Source organism: Callithrix jacchus, chromosome 7 (genome assembly GCF_049354715.1).
Source record: "Callithrix jacchus isolate 240 chromosome 7, calJac240_pri, whole genome shotgun sequence".
Taxonomy (NCBI): Eukaryota; Metazoa; Chordata; class Mammalia; order Primates; family Cebidae; genus Callithrix; species Callithrix jacchus.
In genome coordinates, this window is record NC_133508.1 from 80,508,096 (window position 1) to 80,528,372 (window position 20,277).

The 20,277-nt window shown below is 45.5% G+C and overlaps 1 protein-coding gene and 1 pseudogene across 24 annotated transcripts in view; one reads left to right on the plus strand and one right to left on the minus strand.

The window, feature by feature from the left end:
• The window catches only part of ST3GAL3 (ST3 beta-galactoside alpha-2,3-sialyltransferase 3), a 238,927-nt gene that overhangs the window by 146,389 nt on the left and 72,261 nt on the right, over positions 1 to 20,277 (plus strand). The window lies entirely within an intron of this gene.
• LOC103794393 (serine hydroxymethyltransferase, cytosolic pseudogene) lies at positions 6,187 to 18,396 on the minus strand (annotated as a pseudogene).

Genomic DNA, 20,277 nt, shown 5'->3' on the forward strand with positions numbered 1-20,277 from the left:
GGCTAATACTGGTTGTTTCTTTCTACATGTAATGCTTCTTTCAGAAGCTCTTGTAAAGCAGGCCTGGTGGTAATAAAATCTCTGAGTTCTTGCTTGTTCATAAAATATTTTATTTTTCCTTCAGTTGTGAAGCTTAGTTTGGCTGGATATGAAATTCTGGGCTGAAAGTTCTGTTCTTTAAGGATGTTGAATATTGGCCCCCACTCTCTTCTGGCTTGTAGAGTTTCTGCTGAGAGATCTGCTGTTAAGTCTGGTAGGCTTCCCTTTGTGGGTAACCTGACCTTTCTCTCTGGCTGCCCTTAGTATTTTCTCCTTCATTCCAACCCTGGTGGATCTAACGATTATGTGCCTTGGGGTTGCTCTTCTTGAGGAATATCTTTGTGGTGTTCTCTGTATTACCTGGGGTTGAATATTGTCCTGCTTTACTAGTTTAGGAAAATTTTCCTGAATAATATCCTGAAGAATATTTTCCAGCTTGGATTCATTCTCTCCGTTGCATTCAGGTACACCTATCAAACATAAATTTGGTCTTTTCACATAGTCCCACATTTCTTGGAGACTTTGCTCATTCCTTTTTATCCTTTTTTCTCTAATCTTGTCTTCTCATTTTATTCCATGAAGTTGGACTTCGACCTCTGATATCCTTTCTTCTGCTTGAACAATTCTAGTGTTTAAACCTGTGAATACTTCTCGGAGTTCCTGCATTGTATTCTTCAGTTCCATTAATTCACTTATATTCCTCTCTAAGTTGTCTATTCTTATTAGGATTTCGTCAAACCTTTTTTCAAAGTTCTTAGTTTCTTTACATTGGGCTACAACATGTTCTTTTAACTCACAGAAGTTTCTTATTATCCATCTTCTGAAGCCTGATTCTGTTAATGGGATGCGCTCGTTCTCCATCAAGCCTTGTTCCCTTGTTGATGAGGAACTGTGATATTCTTTAGAGGGAGAGGCATTCTGATTTTGAGTATTCTCAACCTTTTTACGCTGGTTTCTTCCCATCATTGTAAATTTATCCACCTGTCATCTTTGTAATTACCAACTCTCAGATTAGGTCTCTGGGTGGACGTCCAAGTTGTTAATTCCCAGGGCGGAAATATGAGCAACCCACTGTACCGGCCTAAATAGTGGTGTTAAGACTGATGGTGCTTTTCTGCCCGGGAATCTCCAGTCTGGCTTCCTTTTTGAGTCTGTAATAGGTGACTCTACCTTCCCGGAGCGCCAAAGCTCGGTCCGAAGGTGAACCAGTCCCGTTTACTCTGCACCAAGAGCTGCTGCGCTGAGGTGCCGGCAAAGCTGCTGCGCCGTCCACAAGAGTTGGGCTGGTGACCCGTGCGGCTCCTCCAAACCTTGGTCAGAAGGGGAACCAGTCCCGTTTACTCTGCACCAAGAGCTGCCACACCAAGGTGCCGGCAAAACCGCTGTGCCGTCCACAAGAGTCGGGCTGGCGACCCGTGCGGCTCCTCCACTTGGAATCTTCTGCTCCGTGAGCTACCAAGATTTGTCTGAAAGTGTGGCGTCCTCTCTTTCTCTGTGCTTTGACTGGGAGCTGCAATCCCCAGATGTTAGCGATCAGCCATCTTGAATTGTTCCCCCTGTTTCATAGATTTCTTATTTATTTTTGCTGTGATCCAAATATGTATTATATGATTTTAATACTTTTAAATTGATTTAAATCTGAGTTATGGGAAAAAGTATGGTTGATTTTGGTGGCTATTCTGTGTGTGCTTAAAAAGAAAATACTTCTGTTTTTGGGTATTCTATAAATGGCAATTAGCTTAGGTTCGTTTATGGTATTTGTCTAGTCTCCTATATCCTTACTGATTTTCTGTACACTTTTTCTAACAATTACAGTGGGGTAATGAAGTCTTCATTTATCAGTTTTTATTTCATTTGTTTCGAAGCTCTGTCATTTGGTACGTATACACTTAGGATTGTTGTATTCCATTATCTAATAGATTCCTTCATTATTTTGAAGTGTCCCTTTTCCTTATTGATAATGAAATAATTATTGTTCCAAAATCTTCCACTCTGGCCTTTATAAAATAAGCTATATCACGGTTTATGTTTTCCATCCTTGTATTCGGTTGGTGCAAAAGTAATTGTGGTTTTTGCAATTACTTTTGTTGGTGGGAAGGAACATGTTTATATTTGCCCTTGAGCAGTCTGAGGGCTGGGTAGGGAGCAGCCTATCTTTTTAACCTATTTGTGTCAAACAATCCTCCCACCTCAGCCTCTCAAGTAGCTGGGACCACAGACACATGTCACCATACCCAGCTAATATTTATATTTTTTTGTAGAGATAGGCTTTGCCATGTTGCCTAGGCTGGTCTCAAATTCCTGTGCTCAAGCAGTCTGCCTGCCTCAGCCTCCCAAAGTGCTGGAATTATAGGAATGAGCCACCGTGCCCAGCTGATTTGTTTTTGTTTGAAAGAGTCAATTATTTAAAATAATTTTAAAATGGAAGTGGAAGGCAGGCTACAGAGTGGGAGAAAATATTTGCAAATCTAATAAGAGGTTAATGTCCAGAAAATAAAGAGAACTTCTGAAACTCAACAACAACAAAATGATTTTAAAATGGGTACAGAACTTGAATAGACACTTCTCCAAAGAAGATATACAAATGGCCAAAAAGCACATAAAAATGTGCTCAATGGTACTGATCAATAGGGTAATGGAAGTCAAATCCACAGTAAGATACCACCTCACATTCATTAGGATACTATGGCTGTTATCCCCAAACCAGAAAATAACAAGTGTTGACAAGTATGTAGTGAAATTAGAATCCTTGTGCATTCTTTGTGGAAATGTTTTACAATTATGGAAAACAGGATGTAGTTCCTAAAAACATTGAAAATAGGATTGCCATATGATCCAGCAATTTCACTTCTGGGTATGTACCCAAAAGAATTGAAAGCAGGGTTTCAAAGGATGTTTGTAGCAGCAGTATTCATAACTGCCAAAAAGTAGAAGCAACTCAAGTGTTCACTGACAGGTAAAAGGATAAACAAAATGTGGTATGCATATGCAGTGGAATGTTATTCAGTCTGAAAAAGGAAGGAAATTCTGACAAACATTACAACATGAATGAACCTTGAGGACATTTTGCTAAATGAAATGGCCCGGTTACACAAAAACAAATACCATGTGATTCCATTTGTATGAGGTGCCTAGAGAAATCAAATTCATAGAGACAGAAAGTAGAATGTGGTTTCCATGTGGTGGGAGGAGGGAGGAGTGGAGAGTTACTGTTGAATGGATATAGAGTTTCAGTTTTGCAAGATGAAAAACAGTTCTGGATATTGTTTACACAACAGTGTGAAAACAACTAATACTACTAAAGTGCACACTTAAAAATGGTTAGGATGGTACATTTTATGTTTGTGTATTTTACTGCAATCAACATTTTAAAAGTTTTTTTAATGAGAAGGAGAATTCTTTTATATTTACCCACAAAGTTTTCTTTACTGTTGGTCTTTCTTCCTTTATGTAAATACAAATTTCTGTATGCTATTTCTTTTCTTTTGCCTGAAGAACTCTATTTAACGTTGTTTTGTGGGGCATGTTCAGTAACTATAAAGTCTTTTTCAGCTTTGGTTTGTCTGAACAAGTCTTTATTTTGCCTTCAATTTTGAAAGAGTTTTAACAAATTTTTGATTAGGTATACACTTCTAGGTTGACAGTCCCCCCCTCCCCACTCCTTTAAAGATGTAACTCTATTTTCTTTTAGCTTGCATCATTCCTGATGAAACATCTTCTGTCATTCTTACCTATATTCCTTTGTATGTAGTATTTCTACTTTCTTCTGGCTACCAGTTGAGATTTTTCTCTACCACTGGCTTCCAGCAATTTTATTATGAGACACCTTGTTGTGGTTTTCTCTTCTTTTTTTTCTTTTTGGTATGGAGTTTTGCTCTTATTGCCCAGGCTGGAGTGCAAAAGGACAATCTTGGCTCACTGCAACCTCTGCCTCCTGGGTTCAAGCCATTCTCCCACCTCAGCCTCCTGAGTAGCTGGGATTACAGGCATGTGCCACCATGCCCAGCTAATTTTGTATTTTTAGTTGAGATAGGGTTTCACCATGTTGGCCAGGCTGGTCTCAAACTCCTGATCTCAGGTGATCCACATGCCTCAGCCTCCCAAAGTGCTGGGATTACAAGCGTGAGGCACTGTGCATGGCTGTGGTATTCTTTATATTTATTTGGCTTGGAGTTTATTGAACTCCTCAGATCTATAGGTTCATAGTTTTCTTGTTTGTTTTATTTTCTTCTTTGTAATTGCATTTGGACCTTTTTACATATTTTCTCAAATATTTTTTTCTGCCTCGCCTCCTGTTCCAGAATTTAAATTACATGGATGCTTTATTATTTGTCCCATAGGTCACTGATGCTCTGGGCTTTTGTTTTTCAATCTTTTTTTCTCTCTGTGCTCCATTTTGGATAGTTGATATTGCTATGCCTTCACATTTATTGCTTTTTCTTTGTAGCTTCTAATCATTTGTTAATCCCATCTGGTATATATTTAAGTCAGATACTGTGTTTTTAATCTCTGTAGATTCCATTTAGGTCTTTTTCTATCTTCTGTTTCATTTCTTATTGTGTTTGTGTTTTCTTCTGCCTCTGTGAATATTTTGAGAGTTATTGACAAATTGCCCTTCATAGCAGTTTTTGGATTTACATACACACATAGTTTATGATGGTGCAATCCTTTGTTTTCTACTGTTTTATAATTTTGTTATTTATATTTAAATTATCAATTCATCTATTGTTGGTTTTGTGTGTTAGGAATGAGGTTGAGATCTAGGATTTTTTTTTCATACCAGTAGCTAGTATTTCTTGATATTTTGATTACAAAATACTTAAGTAAATTCAAGGTTTTGGTTTCTGTAGCATCAACATTTTGACAGAAAACGACTTGATAAAACTCTTTTGATGTGTTAATTTTGACATGATGTACAAAAACAAACCATTAAATCTTTGAGTTCAAATATTTTTGAAATATAAACATTGTATTTTTAAAGCTATAATTCTTGTAGATATTCTGTGGTTAACAATTTGGTTGTGTGTGCTTATTAAAAATGATCATCAACCTGGCATGGTGGCTTATGCCTGTAATCCAAGCTACTTGGGAGGCTGAGGCAGGAGAATCATTTGAACCTGGGAGGCGGAGGTTGCAGTGAGCCGAGATCACGCCATTGCACTCCAGCCTGGGTAACAAGAGCGAAACTCTGTCTCAAAAAAAAAAAAAAAAAAAGTTTCTTTGGGAAGGTGACATTTGGTTTCCTGGTTATGGGAGGAGTTGGTTATCTCAGGTGGAGCAGGAAAGCCTGGTTGATTCTCACACTAGCATGGGACTGGGACTATCCAGGATGGAGGAAAACCATTTCTACACCATACTTTGAGCTAATGACAGCACCCCCCACCCACCCACCATACTAGGTGCACCTGTGTACACTTGGCTAACATACACTTCTGATTGACAGCACATAGCAGAAGCCTCAGAGGCTGATTCAGTCAGTTCTCCTTTGGCATGTCACAGGGTAACAAGATAGTACAAGGGGTAATGTGTCCAAGCTGTGGACATGGGCATTTCCTCTCTGTTGGAGCAAGGCAGAGGAAAGCCCAGGAAGAGTAAAACCCTAGAATCTTTCTAGTAGCTTTGCCCTATACCACGGTCTAAATGACTATGGCAAAATAGCTACACAGTATTTTATTTTTCTAGAATAACTATGTCCAGCTGTGAGAAAGCAAGGTTCAAGTTTAAAACCTTTAATAACCGCCAGGTGCGGTGGCTCATGCCTGGAATCCCAGCACTTTGGGAGGCTGAGGTGGGTGGATCGTGAGGTCAAGAGATGGAGATCATCCTGGTCAACATGGTGAAACCCCGTTTCTACTAAAAATATAAAAATTAGTTGAGCATGGTGGCACGCGCCTGCAGTCCCAGCTATTCGAGAGGCTGAGGCAGGAGAATTGCTTGAACCCACGAGGTGGCGGTTGCAGTGAGCTGAGATTGCACTACTGCACTCCAGCCTGGTGCCTGGCAATGGAGCGAGACTCTGTCTCAAAAAACAAAACAAAAAAACCTTTAATAACGTGTCCCAGAATTACTAACAATGAGACTTAAATTTTAATTTGTGAAGAAAACTTGAAAAAAATCCAAAAGAAACCCCTTCAAAGAGAACAAGTGTCAGTGGGTCCTCTGTGGGGCAGCTTGTCCATCTCTCAAGGCTGGGGGGTCCTCCAGCAGGCAGCTTCCTCTGTGGCACCAGGCAGATCCAGGGTGGGCCGGCTCCTTTAGAAGTCAGGCAGGCCAGGTCAAGCATGGTGGCTAACCCCTGTAATTCCAACACTTTGGGAGGCCGAAGTAGGCAGATCATGAGGTCAGGAGTTTGAGACCAGCCTGGCCAATATGGTGAAACCCTGTTTCTATTAAAAATACAAAAATTAGCTGGGCGTGGTAGCTGCACCTGTAGTCCCAGCTACTTGGGAGGCTGAGGCAGAAGAACTGCTTGAACCCAGGAAGTGGAGGTTGCAGTGAGCCACGATGGCACCACTGCACTCCAGCCTGAGAAAGCTAGACTCCCTCTCTAAAAATAAAAATAAAAGGCCGGGCGCAGTGGCTCACACCTGTAATCCCAGCACTTTGGGGAGGCCTAGGCGGGCGGATCACAAGTTCAGGAGTTCAAGACCAGCCTGGCCAACATGGTGAAACCCCCGTCTCTACTGAAAATACAAAAATTAGCCGGGGGTGGTGGCACATGCCTGTAGACCCAGCTACTTGGGAGGCTGAGGCAGGAGAATTGCTTGAACCCGGGAGGCAGAGGTTGCAGTGAGCCGAAATCACACCACTGCACTCCAGCCTGTGTGACAGAGCGAGACTGTCTTCAAAAACAAAGTCTGGCAGGGCAAGCAGAGGGAAGAGAAGCGAAGCTCTCGACCTCCTCCCAGAGAGCCAGCATGCCCCCTGGTATTTATCTCCTGACATTCTCTCCTTGAACTCCTTGAGGGTGGCTCTCACGCCACGGTTGCTCTCGATCTGCATGGTTAGTTCTGTCCCTCTGTGAATAAAGCGGGCTACTTTTTGGAAGTCTATTTCCAAAATTCCATGGGACGTCAGTGCTGGGGTGCCCAGCTGCAGTCCATTGGGCTGTAGAACGTTTCTGTCACCTGGGCAGGAGTTTTTGTTGCCGGCAATGAAACAGGCTTCTACAACCTTCTCAGCCTTTCCACCATCTGTGCCTTTGGAATGAAGATCCACAAGGATCAAATGGTTGTCAAAACCACCTGTGACTATTTTGCAGCCCAGCTCCATCAGTGCCTCAGCTGGCCCCCACCTGGTGCTGATAAACGTTAAATTCCAGAGTCATAGTTTGCTTCAGGGCCACAGCAACCCCAGCAATGGTGTGGTTGTGGGGACCTCCCTGAAGGCCAGGGAACACAGCAGAGTCGACAAGAGACTCCAGATTGTACAGAATCTCTTTGCCAGTCTTGGGATCCGTACTTCACACTCCTATCCTGTAGAAGATCATGCTGGCTTGGCAGCCTCTCAGGGTCTTGTGAGTGCTGGTGGTCACCACGTGGGCACCATGCCAGCTGCCACCAGCCAGCTGATGTGTGCCATGCCCACCATTCTCATTTGCAGTCTTCCACAGGTGGACATCATCCAGGTTTCCATAGTAGCAGCTGATTCCTGTGATGATCAGCTTCACGTGGAAGAGGCGGGCGTTCTCCTCCGTCTGGTCATAGTTGATGTATGTAGCCAGTGTCTGGGTTCACCTTACAGGGCATAGATTCAAAGAAGATGGACGTGGTAGAGATTTTCTTTTTGTCTGTCATGAACCCGTGGGTCAGGTGGCCCCCATCTAGCAGGCCCAGGTCCATGATGTGCCCATGGGGTTCCACCAGGGCAGGGTACATTCAAAGTTTGCAAGGGAGCGTGAGTGGGGCTGGACGTTGACCCCCAGCACTGTGGGTGCTTATAGGCCCGCAAGTCTCACTTCTGACAGAAGGTCTGCAGCTCATCAGTAAACTCAGTCCCGCCATAGTATCTCTGGCCCAGGTACCCCCTCAGAGTATTTGTTATTTAAGCAAGAGCCTAGGGCCTCCAAAACTACTCGGCTGGTGAAATTCTCTGAGGTAATCAGCTCCAATCCAACCCGCTGCCAGTTACTCTCCTTCTTACTGATATTGTAAACCTCAACATTGCTGCCTTTGAGGGGCTGCGCCAGCATCTTGTCATGTGCGGACCACAGGTCAGCATCTCTATGGGCCCGTAGACTGGCATCCCCATTGCACTGGTTCGAAGCTGCTGGAACACTGCTCAATGCACGTGCCTAGCGATGCCTCAGTCCCATGCCGACACCAGTGCCACTAGAGTCCCAGACCTGCTGACCCAACGCCCTGCACACCGCCACATGCCACGTGACCGGCCGTGCCAACCCCAAACCCCAAACTTGGTGCAGGACAGCTAGTGCTTTGCTAGGTGCTCCCCTCACAGAAGGCTTTGGCTTGGCCTAAACCTTACTTTTTAAAAAAATTCCCAGATGCTATATGAAGTACACATTTTCTTCGTATGTACGCTTCACTCTTCCCTGAGCCCACCTAGTCATTGACACCCATCCCTGGTGCAGACTAGGGAGCAGGGGGTGTAAAGGAAGGGGTGCTGATGCGGCATTCCAGCCAGACAAGAGTACTGCTTCTCTGGGAAGCCAGCCTGTTTGCTCTCACACCCTTGCACTGTCTGCTGGGAAGTCCTCCTTTCCTCCCTTGAGGATTGCCCACTTGGTTACAGCTTCCTCTAAGTAGGAAGTAGAGGGATGGGGAGGGGATGGCAGTAGGTCCAAAGGAACTCAGATGTATTGAGCACTTGTTTTGCTCTATTTTGAGTGAGGGCTTTTCAATCTGTTTGGTCTCGTGGAATGCAGAGTCTTCTTTTACCTAGCAATACACTCCATTACTCTTTCCCCCACCCTGTGCACCACCACAGTGCCTCACCCATAGCTTTGTTATTGTTTCTTTCTCCTCTCATAGAGGCTGTGAACTCCTCTCTTCATGGCTGCCAACACGTAGCAGAGCCTTTAGCACATAGTAGACACTTGATATTTGTTTTACAAATAGAAATTAATTTCTGCCCTCCGGAAATTGAGAGTGTAAGGATATGGGAAATGTTGATAAGACAGTCTTTTGGTGGAGAGAGTTACTGAAGAAAAAATAATTATTGTGACATATTCCAATACATGATAGATTGAAAGAAGATGAAGATTTGGACAGTGAAAATTCTCACAGCTTTCTCACTTCACAGGCTATGTGATCTTGGAAAAGTCTGAGCATTACTTCACTCATTAGTCAAGAGAATGAAATGAGATGATGTGTCTTGGGGCCATAAATGTTAGATCATTTCAACAAAATCTAATGTTAGACACTTATTAAGTGAATCCTGTTTTCTCAGTGACTTTCATTAGAATTAGGTAGGCTTTTTTCAGGAAGAAAAATAAAGACCCTAGAGTAGGTCACAGTAAACATTTTGAATGTTTTCTTTAAAAACAAAAAATATAACTCATAAAACCTAAATTGACACATAATTGGCATACCCCATTTTCCTGTCAATATTTTGCCTCATACATTTGAGGAGCTTTTTGTGCTTTGGTGAGAGACATGATTGAGTGTTATATCTTTTAGTTGGTGGCCAGTAGGGCCGCTCAGGACTGGGAGAAAATGAGGCATCTGCAGGACAAGCCTGTGGCCCACAGTTTCAGGAGGAAGCAGAGCCCTATCTCTGCCATATCCATGTTGCAGAGCGATACTAGCAGCCGTGACAATGATAGCCCACACCTACTGAGTGTTTACTTTGGATCAGGTCCCGTGCTGAGACTTTTTCCTGTTTCTTCTGTTCTAATTCTCCCAACAATCATATGAAACTAACCCTTATTAGTCCAGTTTTAAATATGAGGAAATAGAGGCATAGAGAAGTCAAGTTATTTGCCTTAGGTCACACAGATAGGAAATGATAAAACTAGGTTTTGAACCCAAGCTCACATACTTAACAACTGCTTTCTACTTCCTCTCACAGCTGCTGTTTCATGGACAGGCTGGCTAATGGCCAAAGTACCGAGGTCTGCCAGATGCCTGGTGGTAGCTAATGAGGTGCTGATATAGAATTGGAAGTGGTTCCCTTACCCAACTCTACAGAGGAAAACTACACTTTTCTTCAGATGCACTCTATTTTAGAAAGGCTGGGGTGTGTGGTGTGTTATCGGTGACTGTGTGTCTGCTAAGGAATCATTGCCATGGTTGAAGCTGGCTGAGTTTCCCAGAGTGCAAAGATGGCCATCAAAACTTTGCAGAGCTCTCTGAGGCAGGAAGTCTAGAGAGTTGATACACAGTCCCAGCTGCCTGTTTTGGGACTCTTGTGTGAGAAGGTACAGGAGGCCCATTGCACTGCCCTGGGGGCTTTGAAAGCCTGGACAGCATAGCTAAGTATCTGGTATCCCCATATTACAAAGCCCTTCCAGAAAAAGATGCTAGGATTTTCATTACTATAACACAGGGGGCAAGGGGAGGTGGTAGGATTGAGAGGCATCCTTGCCAAATGTTGTCCCATACCATAAATTACAGAGAAGAGAGTACTGTCTACTTCTCTATTTCTGCAGAATCATTGTCCCTCTAGGCTGGGAGCACACTGGGCATCCCCACACCCCCCACCAGGAATGTACAGGACTTGCTACAGTTACCTTCTCCATGTCTCTCTAACTCTTAATCCATGTAGTCTGGCTTTCACTCTCACTTCTCTTCGCCTCAGAATGCCCTTATCCAGACCACCAAAAGCGCTGAAATCCAACAGATAGTCTTTCTCTTTTTGTGATGTCTCAGAAGCATTTGGCAGTATTGATCTCTTCCTCCATTTTGAAACTTTCTCCTCCTTATTTCTTTGTCCAGACTCCATCCCAGTTCTACCTCTCTTTTCCTTCTGACTCTCTATTGCAAGTGATCTTCTTTTCCTGTGCCCATCCTTAAATGTTGGTGTTTGCCAGGTTTCAGTCAGAGCTCTCCTGTCTTCTCACTTTACTGCTTCAGCCAACATCGTCTGTGCTGATGACTGTCAATCTTTTTGCAACCCATATCTCTACTGATCTCTAGACCCAAATACCCAACTTCCTGCTGGACAGCTCCATTTGGATGACTCAAAAGCATCTCAAGCTCAGTGTATCCAACTCACCGAATAAATCTAATCAGTCTATATTCTTATTTCAGGAAATGGCACCACTATCCACTCTCACCCAAGCCAGAAATCTGGGAGTTATTCTTTCTCCTTCTCCTCCCAACAACATATCTAATGAGTCATCAAGTCCTGGTACTTGATGTACTATCTTCTTTCCAAGGTCAGTTTCTTCCCCTGAGCCCTGGTTCTCCAACCTCTCCCACGTCTGCAGGAACCTGGACCTTCATTCTCTTCACTTGTTCCTTCTTATCACTATTTAATCATATTCAGGTCTCTCTCGTCCCTTAAAAAGTTGCCACATTGACCCTATTATCCTATAAAGTCATTCAACAAAGTGCCAGATGTTTTTCTAGGTGCTATAGCTTCAGCACTGCATAGGTGACATAAAACCGCTCCCCTCCGAGATCGTACATTCCACTGGCAGACACAGACAACCCGTACACATAAAGTGTCATGCCATTTTTAGAGCACCATTTTTAGAGTGTGCCAGCCATTGTGCCAGACACTGTATTTAATTACATCATTTAGCGTTTACAATGGGAGCTCATCATAATTCCAAAAGACACAACAGTCCTGAACACCATAATCCCACATGTTGAAATCCTAAAAGATCAGAATCCCTAAAAAGTCTAAAACCCTGAAAATCACAATTCTGAAAGATTAAAATTTTAAAAACATAATTCTGGAAAGGATAATCTTTAAAATTCTTTAAAATATATTTATATTCCTAAAAGGGAATTTATTTGATAAATATAAAAACATTACAGAACACTTCATAGCCACTTTACACAATGAAACAGACAATAATGACATACATATTTTATTGCCTAGCATAAACAGGTGTGCTAACAACAGGCATACACAGGTTACTAATGACAGTCACATGGATACAGCAGTTATGAGCAGGTAAACTGTGTTCATAAAGAAATGGTACAAAAGGAAATGTATAAACTATATTTCACTATAGTTGGTAATTGTGTGCACCCTGGCTTACATCCATGCTCATCTGAAATACTGTGACTAACAACCTAAGGCTTTTGACAAGATCAATCAAAAGCTGCAGTGGGTCACTACTGCATATGCAGCTGCCCAAAGACCCAAGATCTTGAGAAATTTCATCCTTCACAAATGCACTTATACAAAAAGGACATCTCTTATGGAGGAAGTTTCAGTGTTTTTACCTACACGCACAATCGTTACACACGAAGTCAGTGTGGTAATGCACTTTTACGGAGTCAAATTTGCAAAAACCCTTTACAACAATCCTGTGAAGTAAGTGTTGTTATGCCCATTTTGTAGAAATAGCAACAACTTGCTCAAGGTCATAGTGGCACAGGGCCAGGAATCAAACCCATCAACCCCACCCTGTGTCCTGAATTGGGGCTCTGAACCATGGACCTAGAGGGGAATGCAGATTCCTTTTGTTTGGAGAATGTTTTAAATTTTTCATTAGGACCTGCTGCGGTGAAATCCTGAAGTGCAGGACCTTTCCGGGAAGAGCAGAGTGCTCTGGAACTACAGCTTCTCCGCAGAGTGTCTAAGTGTAGCCTGCTTGGGCTAGACAGCCTCAATGCCTGTCCGCGACCTGGACTCCGGCTTGCAGCTGGAGGAATTGCCATTTGTGTCCTTTCTGTTTCTCTGCCCATCAGTTTATTTTCATATTTTCCTTAGCATCAGGTGTTGTGACCTCCTCTGGGAACCAATCTATGTTCTGCTTTTAAATTAATTCCACATCTTGTCTGAGCTTACTGCCTCCTCCATTATTCAAGGAATTTAGCCTGCCGGTTCCCTAAAACAGTACACCCCATCCTCTTTGCTCTGTCTTCCAGTTCTCATAGGTGGAGCTGCAGTAGATGTCCAGAAGTTGTGAGATTTCTTTTTAGTTCTCCTTCCCAGATGACTAGGGACCCAACGCTATTTGCAAAGGTGAATCTTGCAGACCTAGCTGGTTATAAGTCCATCTGCTGTAGGAGAAGTTCTAGGCCTCAACCTGCTAACTTTCTGATTGTGTCAGAGTGTACTGTTTCCCCTACCCCAGGACAGGGCCTGAGGCGCTACATCTTATCCCTTTCTAACTTTTACTGGAAGGTGAATGACAGGCAAAGCCTTGATAGAATGCCCCAGATGGGCAAAAGGCAGTTGGGAACTTGCTATAGAATCAAACTGATTTGAACTGGTTTGCAACAAGATTTTTATGATACTGGGAATAGGTTTTGAAAACATTTATAGTAATTAGAGTAAGCTTATGTTGCTGAATCTAATAAATAAAAAATAGGCCTGGCACAGTGGCATGCACTGTGGTCTCAGCTATTTGTTACCCAAAATAACTTTTTTAAATGGAGCTTATATTTTACATGTGTGTTTTCTTTATTATTATTACTATTTTTGAGACGGGGTCTTGCTGTTGCCCAGTCTAGAGTGCAATAGTGCCATCTCAGCTCACTGAAACCTCCACCTCCCAGGTTCAAGTGATACTTTTGCCTCAGCCTCCCAAGTAGCCAGGATTACAGACGCTGACCTCCCCCATCCCCCCACCCCCAGCTAATTTTTGTATCTTTAGTAGAGACGAGGTTTCACCAGGTTGGCCAGGCTGGTCTCGAACTCCTGACCTCAGGTGAACTGCCTGCCTCAGCCTCCCAAAGTGCTGGGATTACAGGTATGAGCCACCACGCCTGGCCTTATTTAATTTTTCTAGTGATTTATTTTTATTCTATTTTATAAAATTATCATTCTATGACAAAATTGAAATTAAAAAGGAAAACCAACCGATCCTTCTTCACAGATGGTTTGAGAAGTATTGGACCATAGTGGAAAGAGAAGAGGTTTTGGAAATGGCTAGGGCTGGGTTGCTTACCCTCTCTGGGCCTCACCTTCCTCATCTGTACCCATCTTCCTCAGAGCTAAGGAAAATGGTGCACAGAGACAAACACATATCCAGGTGAGGTGAGGACAGAGAGTTGTGGGGGCACAGAGAAGGCCCTTCAGCTGGAGGAGTGATGACAGATTGACTGGGGAGACATCCTGGTGAAGTTGCTGCCTGAGCTATGCTAGGAAGGGTGGGGCTTTGGCAGCAAGACCAGATACACAGGTGGGGGCAGCTTCCTCCCTTGCAGACCACTTCCAGCCTTGGTTCCAGCCTCAGAGCAGGAACCGTAGGGCTGCTTAGAAGCACAGTCCCTGGTGAGAGCAGGCAGGCTGGCTGCATTCCTGTGGTATTTGAGAATTGATCTTGTCAGATTAGCAGCTTTGCTTTTTTTGGTTCAGGTACAAGATCCCCACGTGGGGAGTTCTTGCTGCTTGTGAAGAGCAAAAGCTAGGGAAAGCACAGAACATGATCCTGGCCCTCCTCCTGAGTCGTGTGAGGCTCCCAGCCAGGAGCAGCCCTGCCAGCTAGCTCCTCAGTGAGAGGGAGGGCCCAGGTCTGAGCTCCACCCACACAAGTCCCAGCAGGGAGGCAGAAACTCAGCAGAGTAAGATGCTGGCACCTTCAGGACTGTCATGCTTTACCTACTCTTGTCTGCACCTGGGGAGAGAGGTCACTCTCTGACAGGCCTCCCCAAATAAATAGCCAGAGCTAGAAGGGAGAAGCAGGGCTGGAGCCTCACCTCCCATGGAGGCAGGACACCAGGCCATGCCTGCCTCCCATGATGAAGGCTCTTGGCTCTGCCTTCTGCCCTGACGCGGGCAGAGAGTCCAGATCCGGGCAAAAGAAATGTCAGAAGGAAGCCACGGCCCTATACAGGGAGCCTGAGTTCAGTGAATCTCTCAGGTCTGGGCTGGAAGAAAACAATTTGCAGGTAGGTCCATACACAACCCCCAGAGCGTGGATGAGATTGTCCAGGGATGAAGTGGCGAGTATTGGACCACATGACCTCTGTTCTCAAGAGCTCCTGGTTGGGGAAACACACACCTGATAGGTGGCAGCATCACGAAAGCAGGCCTGTTGACAGCTGGACTTATGACATCTTTGTGGCCCTTGTGTTGAGATAGACCCATCCTCTCTCCCTGTTTCAAGGGCTTAGTATAGGGAAGTTTCCCACAATGGACAGCTTCTGAACATAGTTTGAAAACAGATGATTGGGGCTGGGCATGATGGCTCACACCTGTAATCACCGCACTTTGGGAGGCTGAGGCAAGTGGATCACCTGAGATCGGGAGTTCAAGACCAGCCTGACCAACATGGAGAAACCCCATCTCTACTAAAAATACAAAATTAGTTGGGCTTGGTGGCACATGCCTGTAGTCCCAGCTACTTGGGAGACTGAGGCAGGAGAATCGCTTGAACCCAGGAGGCAGAAGTTGCAGTGAGCCGAGACCACGCCATTGCACTCCAGCCTGGGAAACAAGAGCGAAACTCTATCAAAAAAAAAAAAAAGGGAAAACAGATGATCGAAAAAACAAAGTGACACCTTTCACTCTGCTGCTCAGTGTCTTCCGATATTGTGTTTGGGCCAGAGGCCAGTTGTGGAACTTGCTCCAAGAAGCAAATGCCCAAATGGAGCAGGTCCTCCAAATGTGGCAAGGCATGTGCTTGAGGCCTGTGCTCAGAAACCAGCTCTGATGAGGGGGCTCTGTACCTGCTGTTTCCACTGGCCTTGCTCCCTTGTGTCTAGGGTGAATGTAATCAGTGAGGTTCTGGCCAGCTTAAGGGCTGTCTCCATCACATTCCCCATCTCCATCACTCATCCTCATGCATACCCCAAGACCAGCAAGAGGGATTAAGGGCAGGACTCTGCTCAGGTATATGTTCACCCTTAGGCCACTTTAGACCATATCAACCCCCCTGCATCTGCTCCTGTGCCCTTCTTTTCCTGCCCTGTGGCTGTTGCACACACAGGGGCCCCTGTTAACCAAGTCCCTTCTCCAGAAGGGCTTCTCTCTGCCCCACCCTACCCTTGACGGGGGATACAAGGAGAATGACCATTGGTTGGATCAGGCCCCATGAGCCCATGTGGTTCTCCTGATGGAAAGAATCCTTCCTCCAAAGCAAAGAGCTTTTTTAACATGATCAGCAGCTGCGTCAGGTTTAGCCAGCTCTGCTTGTAGCCTAGTCATTTTGAGGGCAGAATGAAGAAAAGCACAAGATGCAGTAGGGCAGAGCATAGCAAACCATGACCCACACCCAAGGCTGTGGGGAAAGACAGCTCATCCAGGAGGCCTGGGCTCCTGACCCAGCCCTGCCTCCAGTGGGCTCGCTCCAGCAAAGTCGCTGACTCTCATAGAGATGCATTCCTCTGCTGCTGCTCAGATTATTGGGAGGAACACAGGATTCAGAGACCTCGTTGTGGTCGAAGAAAGCTGTCAGCACAGGCCCAGTTGCATGTAGGGTGCAGGTTTGGGAGCAGAGGGTGAGCCTGGCTCCATCTGTCTGTATTCCAGTCCTCATTCAGGTACTCCACAGAGGAGCATTTGCTAAAGGAAGAAAGGTAGGACCAGCCATTTCTACCATGCATCTGGATCCCCAGGGCCATCCTCCATGAGCAGCAGGTCTCTCCCTGTCTAGACATGAGCCCCTTACCCTAATCTGTGGAGTGCTAGGTGCAGAAAGGGAGGGTAACGGAGGGGTATGGACTATCTGGGTTACAAACACCATGTTCTCCCTAGCCACAAGTTGCTCACTTTTTCCAGCCTGTGGCTAGGCCTAATTTCAGACCTTTTCTGAGGGTAGGCCTGGATTTCAGGAAGTAGAGAGCTTTTGAGCTGAGGCGAAGATGGTCTTACTGTGTGTGCTTAGACTATCATCTGTTGGCACTGTGGTGAGGCTGGTCAGAGGAAGAGGGGTCCATCTTTACCACCCGACCTCACCACCGTTTTACCGATCCCTATGGTTCAACCTTGTGTGCCTGTGCCAGGTTCACAGCATCTCCTTCAGGCTGTCTCAGCAAAGATGAGATACAGCTCCTCTGCCTCAGTCTGGGCAAGTGAAAAGAGCTTAGGTTTTGAAATCAGGCAAACCTAGGTTAGAGTTCCGATTTTGCCACTTTGCTAGCTGTATAACCCCAGATAAGCTCTTAGTCATGTTGAACGCCAGCCTACTTATCTGCAAAATGGGAATAACAGTCCCCATCTCATGGGCATTTATGGGGATTACATGAAATAATGTCCATGACATGTGTGGCCTGGTGCCTGGCATGCAGTGAGTGCTTCATCTGGGGTGGTAAGTGTTCCGTCTTTCTGTTCCAACTGCCTCCACTCTCATGGAGACCTTCGGGTAATATGTCTCGGCATGGAGCTGTCAGGACTTGTATAGACTACAGACAGACCTAGGTGACTGGCATTTGTTGATACAGAAATACTTCCACATTTCAGGAAGTGTGGCTTTTTGGCAACTCCAGCTATACAGGATGCAACCAAAAACTTGTAATTTAGCTCTGACACCTGTCAGAGCACCAGGGAGCTTATGCTTCGTGGTTCCCTAACCCCTGGATGCCAAAACCCTACTAAACTATAGCCTTTATGCCTTTCTGCTATCCCAACCTGGAGTGCTTCTCCATATTCTTTCTTTCTTTTTTTCAAGATGGAGTCTTGCTTTGTCGCCCAGGCTAGAGTGCAATGGTGTGATATCGGCTCACTGCAACCTCTGTCTCCTGGGTTCAAGCAATTCTCCTATCTCAACCTCTCAAGTAGCTGAGACTATAGGCACCCACCACCACACTCTGCTGATATTTGCATTTTTAGTAAAGATAGGGTTTCACCATATTGGTCAGGCTAGTCTCAGACTCCTCACCTCAGGTGATCCACCTGCCTCCATCTCTCAAAGTGCTGGGATTGCAGGTGTGAGCCACAGTGCCCAGCCACTTCTCCATATTCTTTGCCTTAAGAACTACTGCTTTTACTTCACTGAGCAACTTGAATGCTGCCTGGCATCAGGCATAGCAGTCTCTGCTCAACGAACTGCCTGTGGCAGGCCTCTCCCCTCCAGAGGGGCTTGAATGAGGCAGGCACTCAGCTTGGCCAGCTGTCCACACACATGTGCTATCTGGAGTATCCGTCCTCACATTCTCCACCTTTAAAACTCTGGCTCATATGTCACCTCCCTTGGGAAGCTTTTCCTGCCCTGGAGCTCCCCCAGCTCTGTGTGCACCTCTATCTGGAACCCTTCTGTATATACTGTATTATAGTTCCCTCTCAAGACCACCACTAATCCTTGTCTAATTTTTACCTCTGTCTTACCTCCATCGCCACGTAGTGACTGACTAAATTGGGGACAGCTCCCATTTCCTTTGCCTTTATCTATCCTGTCACCACACTCCTTGCAGCTGGCTTGGGCTTGGGGAGGGAAATGAAATGGGCGGGTCCTGCTGACCTACTTGTGCATTCTGCTATGTCCAGGCCCACTGTGCAGCTGGGCCCAGCACTCTGGGCCTCCTTCCCAGGACCAACACCAGCAGCATTGACAGTGGGCAGAGCGAGGCACAGTGGCCCACACTTGTCATGCCAACACTTTGGGAGGCTGAGGCCGGAGGATCACTTGAGCTGGGGAGTTTGAGCCCAGCCTAGGAAATATAACGAGACTCTGTTGTTACAAAAAAAGACGTTTTTAATTAGCATAATGGTGTGCACTTGTAGTCATAGCTCCTCAGGAGGCTGAGGCAGGAGGATCGCTTGAGCCAGGGAGGTTGAGGCTACAGTGAGCTGTGATCATGCTGCTGCACTCCAGCCTGGGTGACAGTGTGAGACTCTGTTTCAAAAAAAGCAGTGGACAGAGTCTAAAGTGGCTCTAAGGACATATTAAATTCTGGATTATTCTTCCTTCAAAACATTGAGTTTGATGATCTCCCTCAGTTGACTCAAATAACTGGATATTGCATGGTCTGTTCACTCATGTTATACATTTTTCTTGAGTGCCAGGCACTGTGTGGGCACTGGGGAAATGGTTTTGAAAAATGCAGGCATGGTCCTAGCTCACCATCTGGGGGAAGTAAATGGAAGTTGTAGCTCGGGTTTCAGAGACATTCAAGTCACGTTGAAGAGTGAGAGACTTGGTTGGGTACTCCTCACAGCTGCATCTCAGTGCCTGGCTCTGACCTGGCCACAGCACACACCATTGCTAAGTGTGGGGCTGTGGGGAGGCCAAAGTCCTCCACCCACGCCAGGCTGGAGGCAGTCACACAGTAGCTGTATGGGCTGTGGTGAGAATGAGACTGTGACAGCCCTGGAGCCTCAGAAAAACTGGCTCATGAATGACTTTGCATGGACCAGGGTTATAGACAAACAGAAATGACATCTGAAAAGAATCCTCTGAGCAAGTCCCCTGGCACAGTCACACAAGTCAGGTCCAAACAAAAGGCTGTTGATGACATTTCTTCGCACAAGTCACGAAAACCTTCAGACCAAGGGTGAGCAGTTTCTGCTTCTGTAATTCAGAGACCATAAAGAATGAAGAATGGCTTGGGGAAAGCATGGCTCCGTCGCTAAGCCAGCCTCCGCCCCCTAGAATGGGACCTTTCTGCTCAGTATGATGTTCTTAATCCCGGGAGACCCCGCAGAGGCCCCAGTGTGGCAGAGAGTATCCTCAGGGTGTGGGAGAAGCCTCCTGCTCCTCCTTCTCCACCTCTGTGGAGCAGTGACCAGGCCTCCAGATAAGAGCATGCTTGCATCAGCACTTCATAGATCCCCATCCAGACCTGCCCATGGTGATTGCTGCCCCACTTCCAAGTTCAAGAGACCCTAAGTAAATTCTGCCCCTCCCTAAACCCTTAAGTACTCACTATCTACCAAGCCTTGTGCAGAGGTCTAGGGGAGAGTGACAGATAAGAAACTGAATGGGGGCTGGGCATGGTGGCTCAGGCCTGCAATCCCAGCATTTTGGGAGGCCAAGGCAGGCAGATCACCTGAGATCAGGAGTTCCGGACCAGCCTGGCTAACATGGCAAAACCCTGTCTCTACTAGAAATACCAAAAATTAGCTGGATGTGGTGGTGCACGCCTGTAATCCCAGCTACTTGGGAGGCTGAGGCAGGAGAATCACTTTAACCTGTGAGGCAGAGATTGCAGTGATTCAAGATGGTGCCATTGCACTCCAGCCTGGGCAAAAAGAGCAAAACTCCATCTCAGGGGG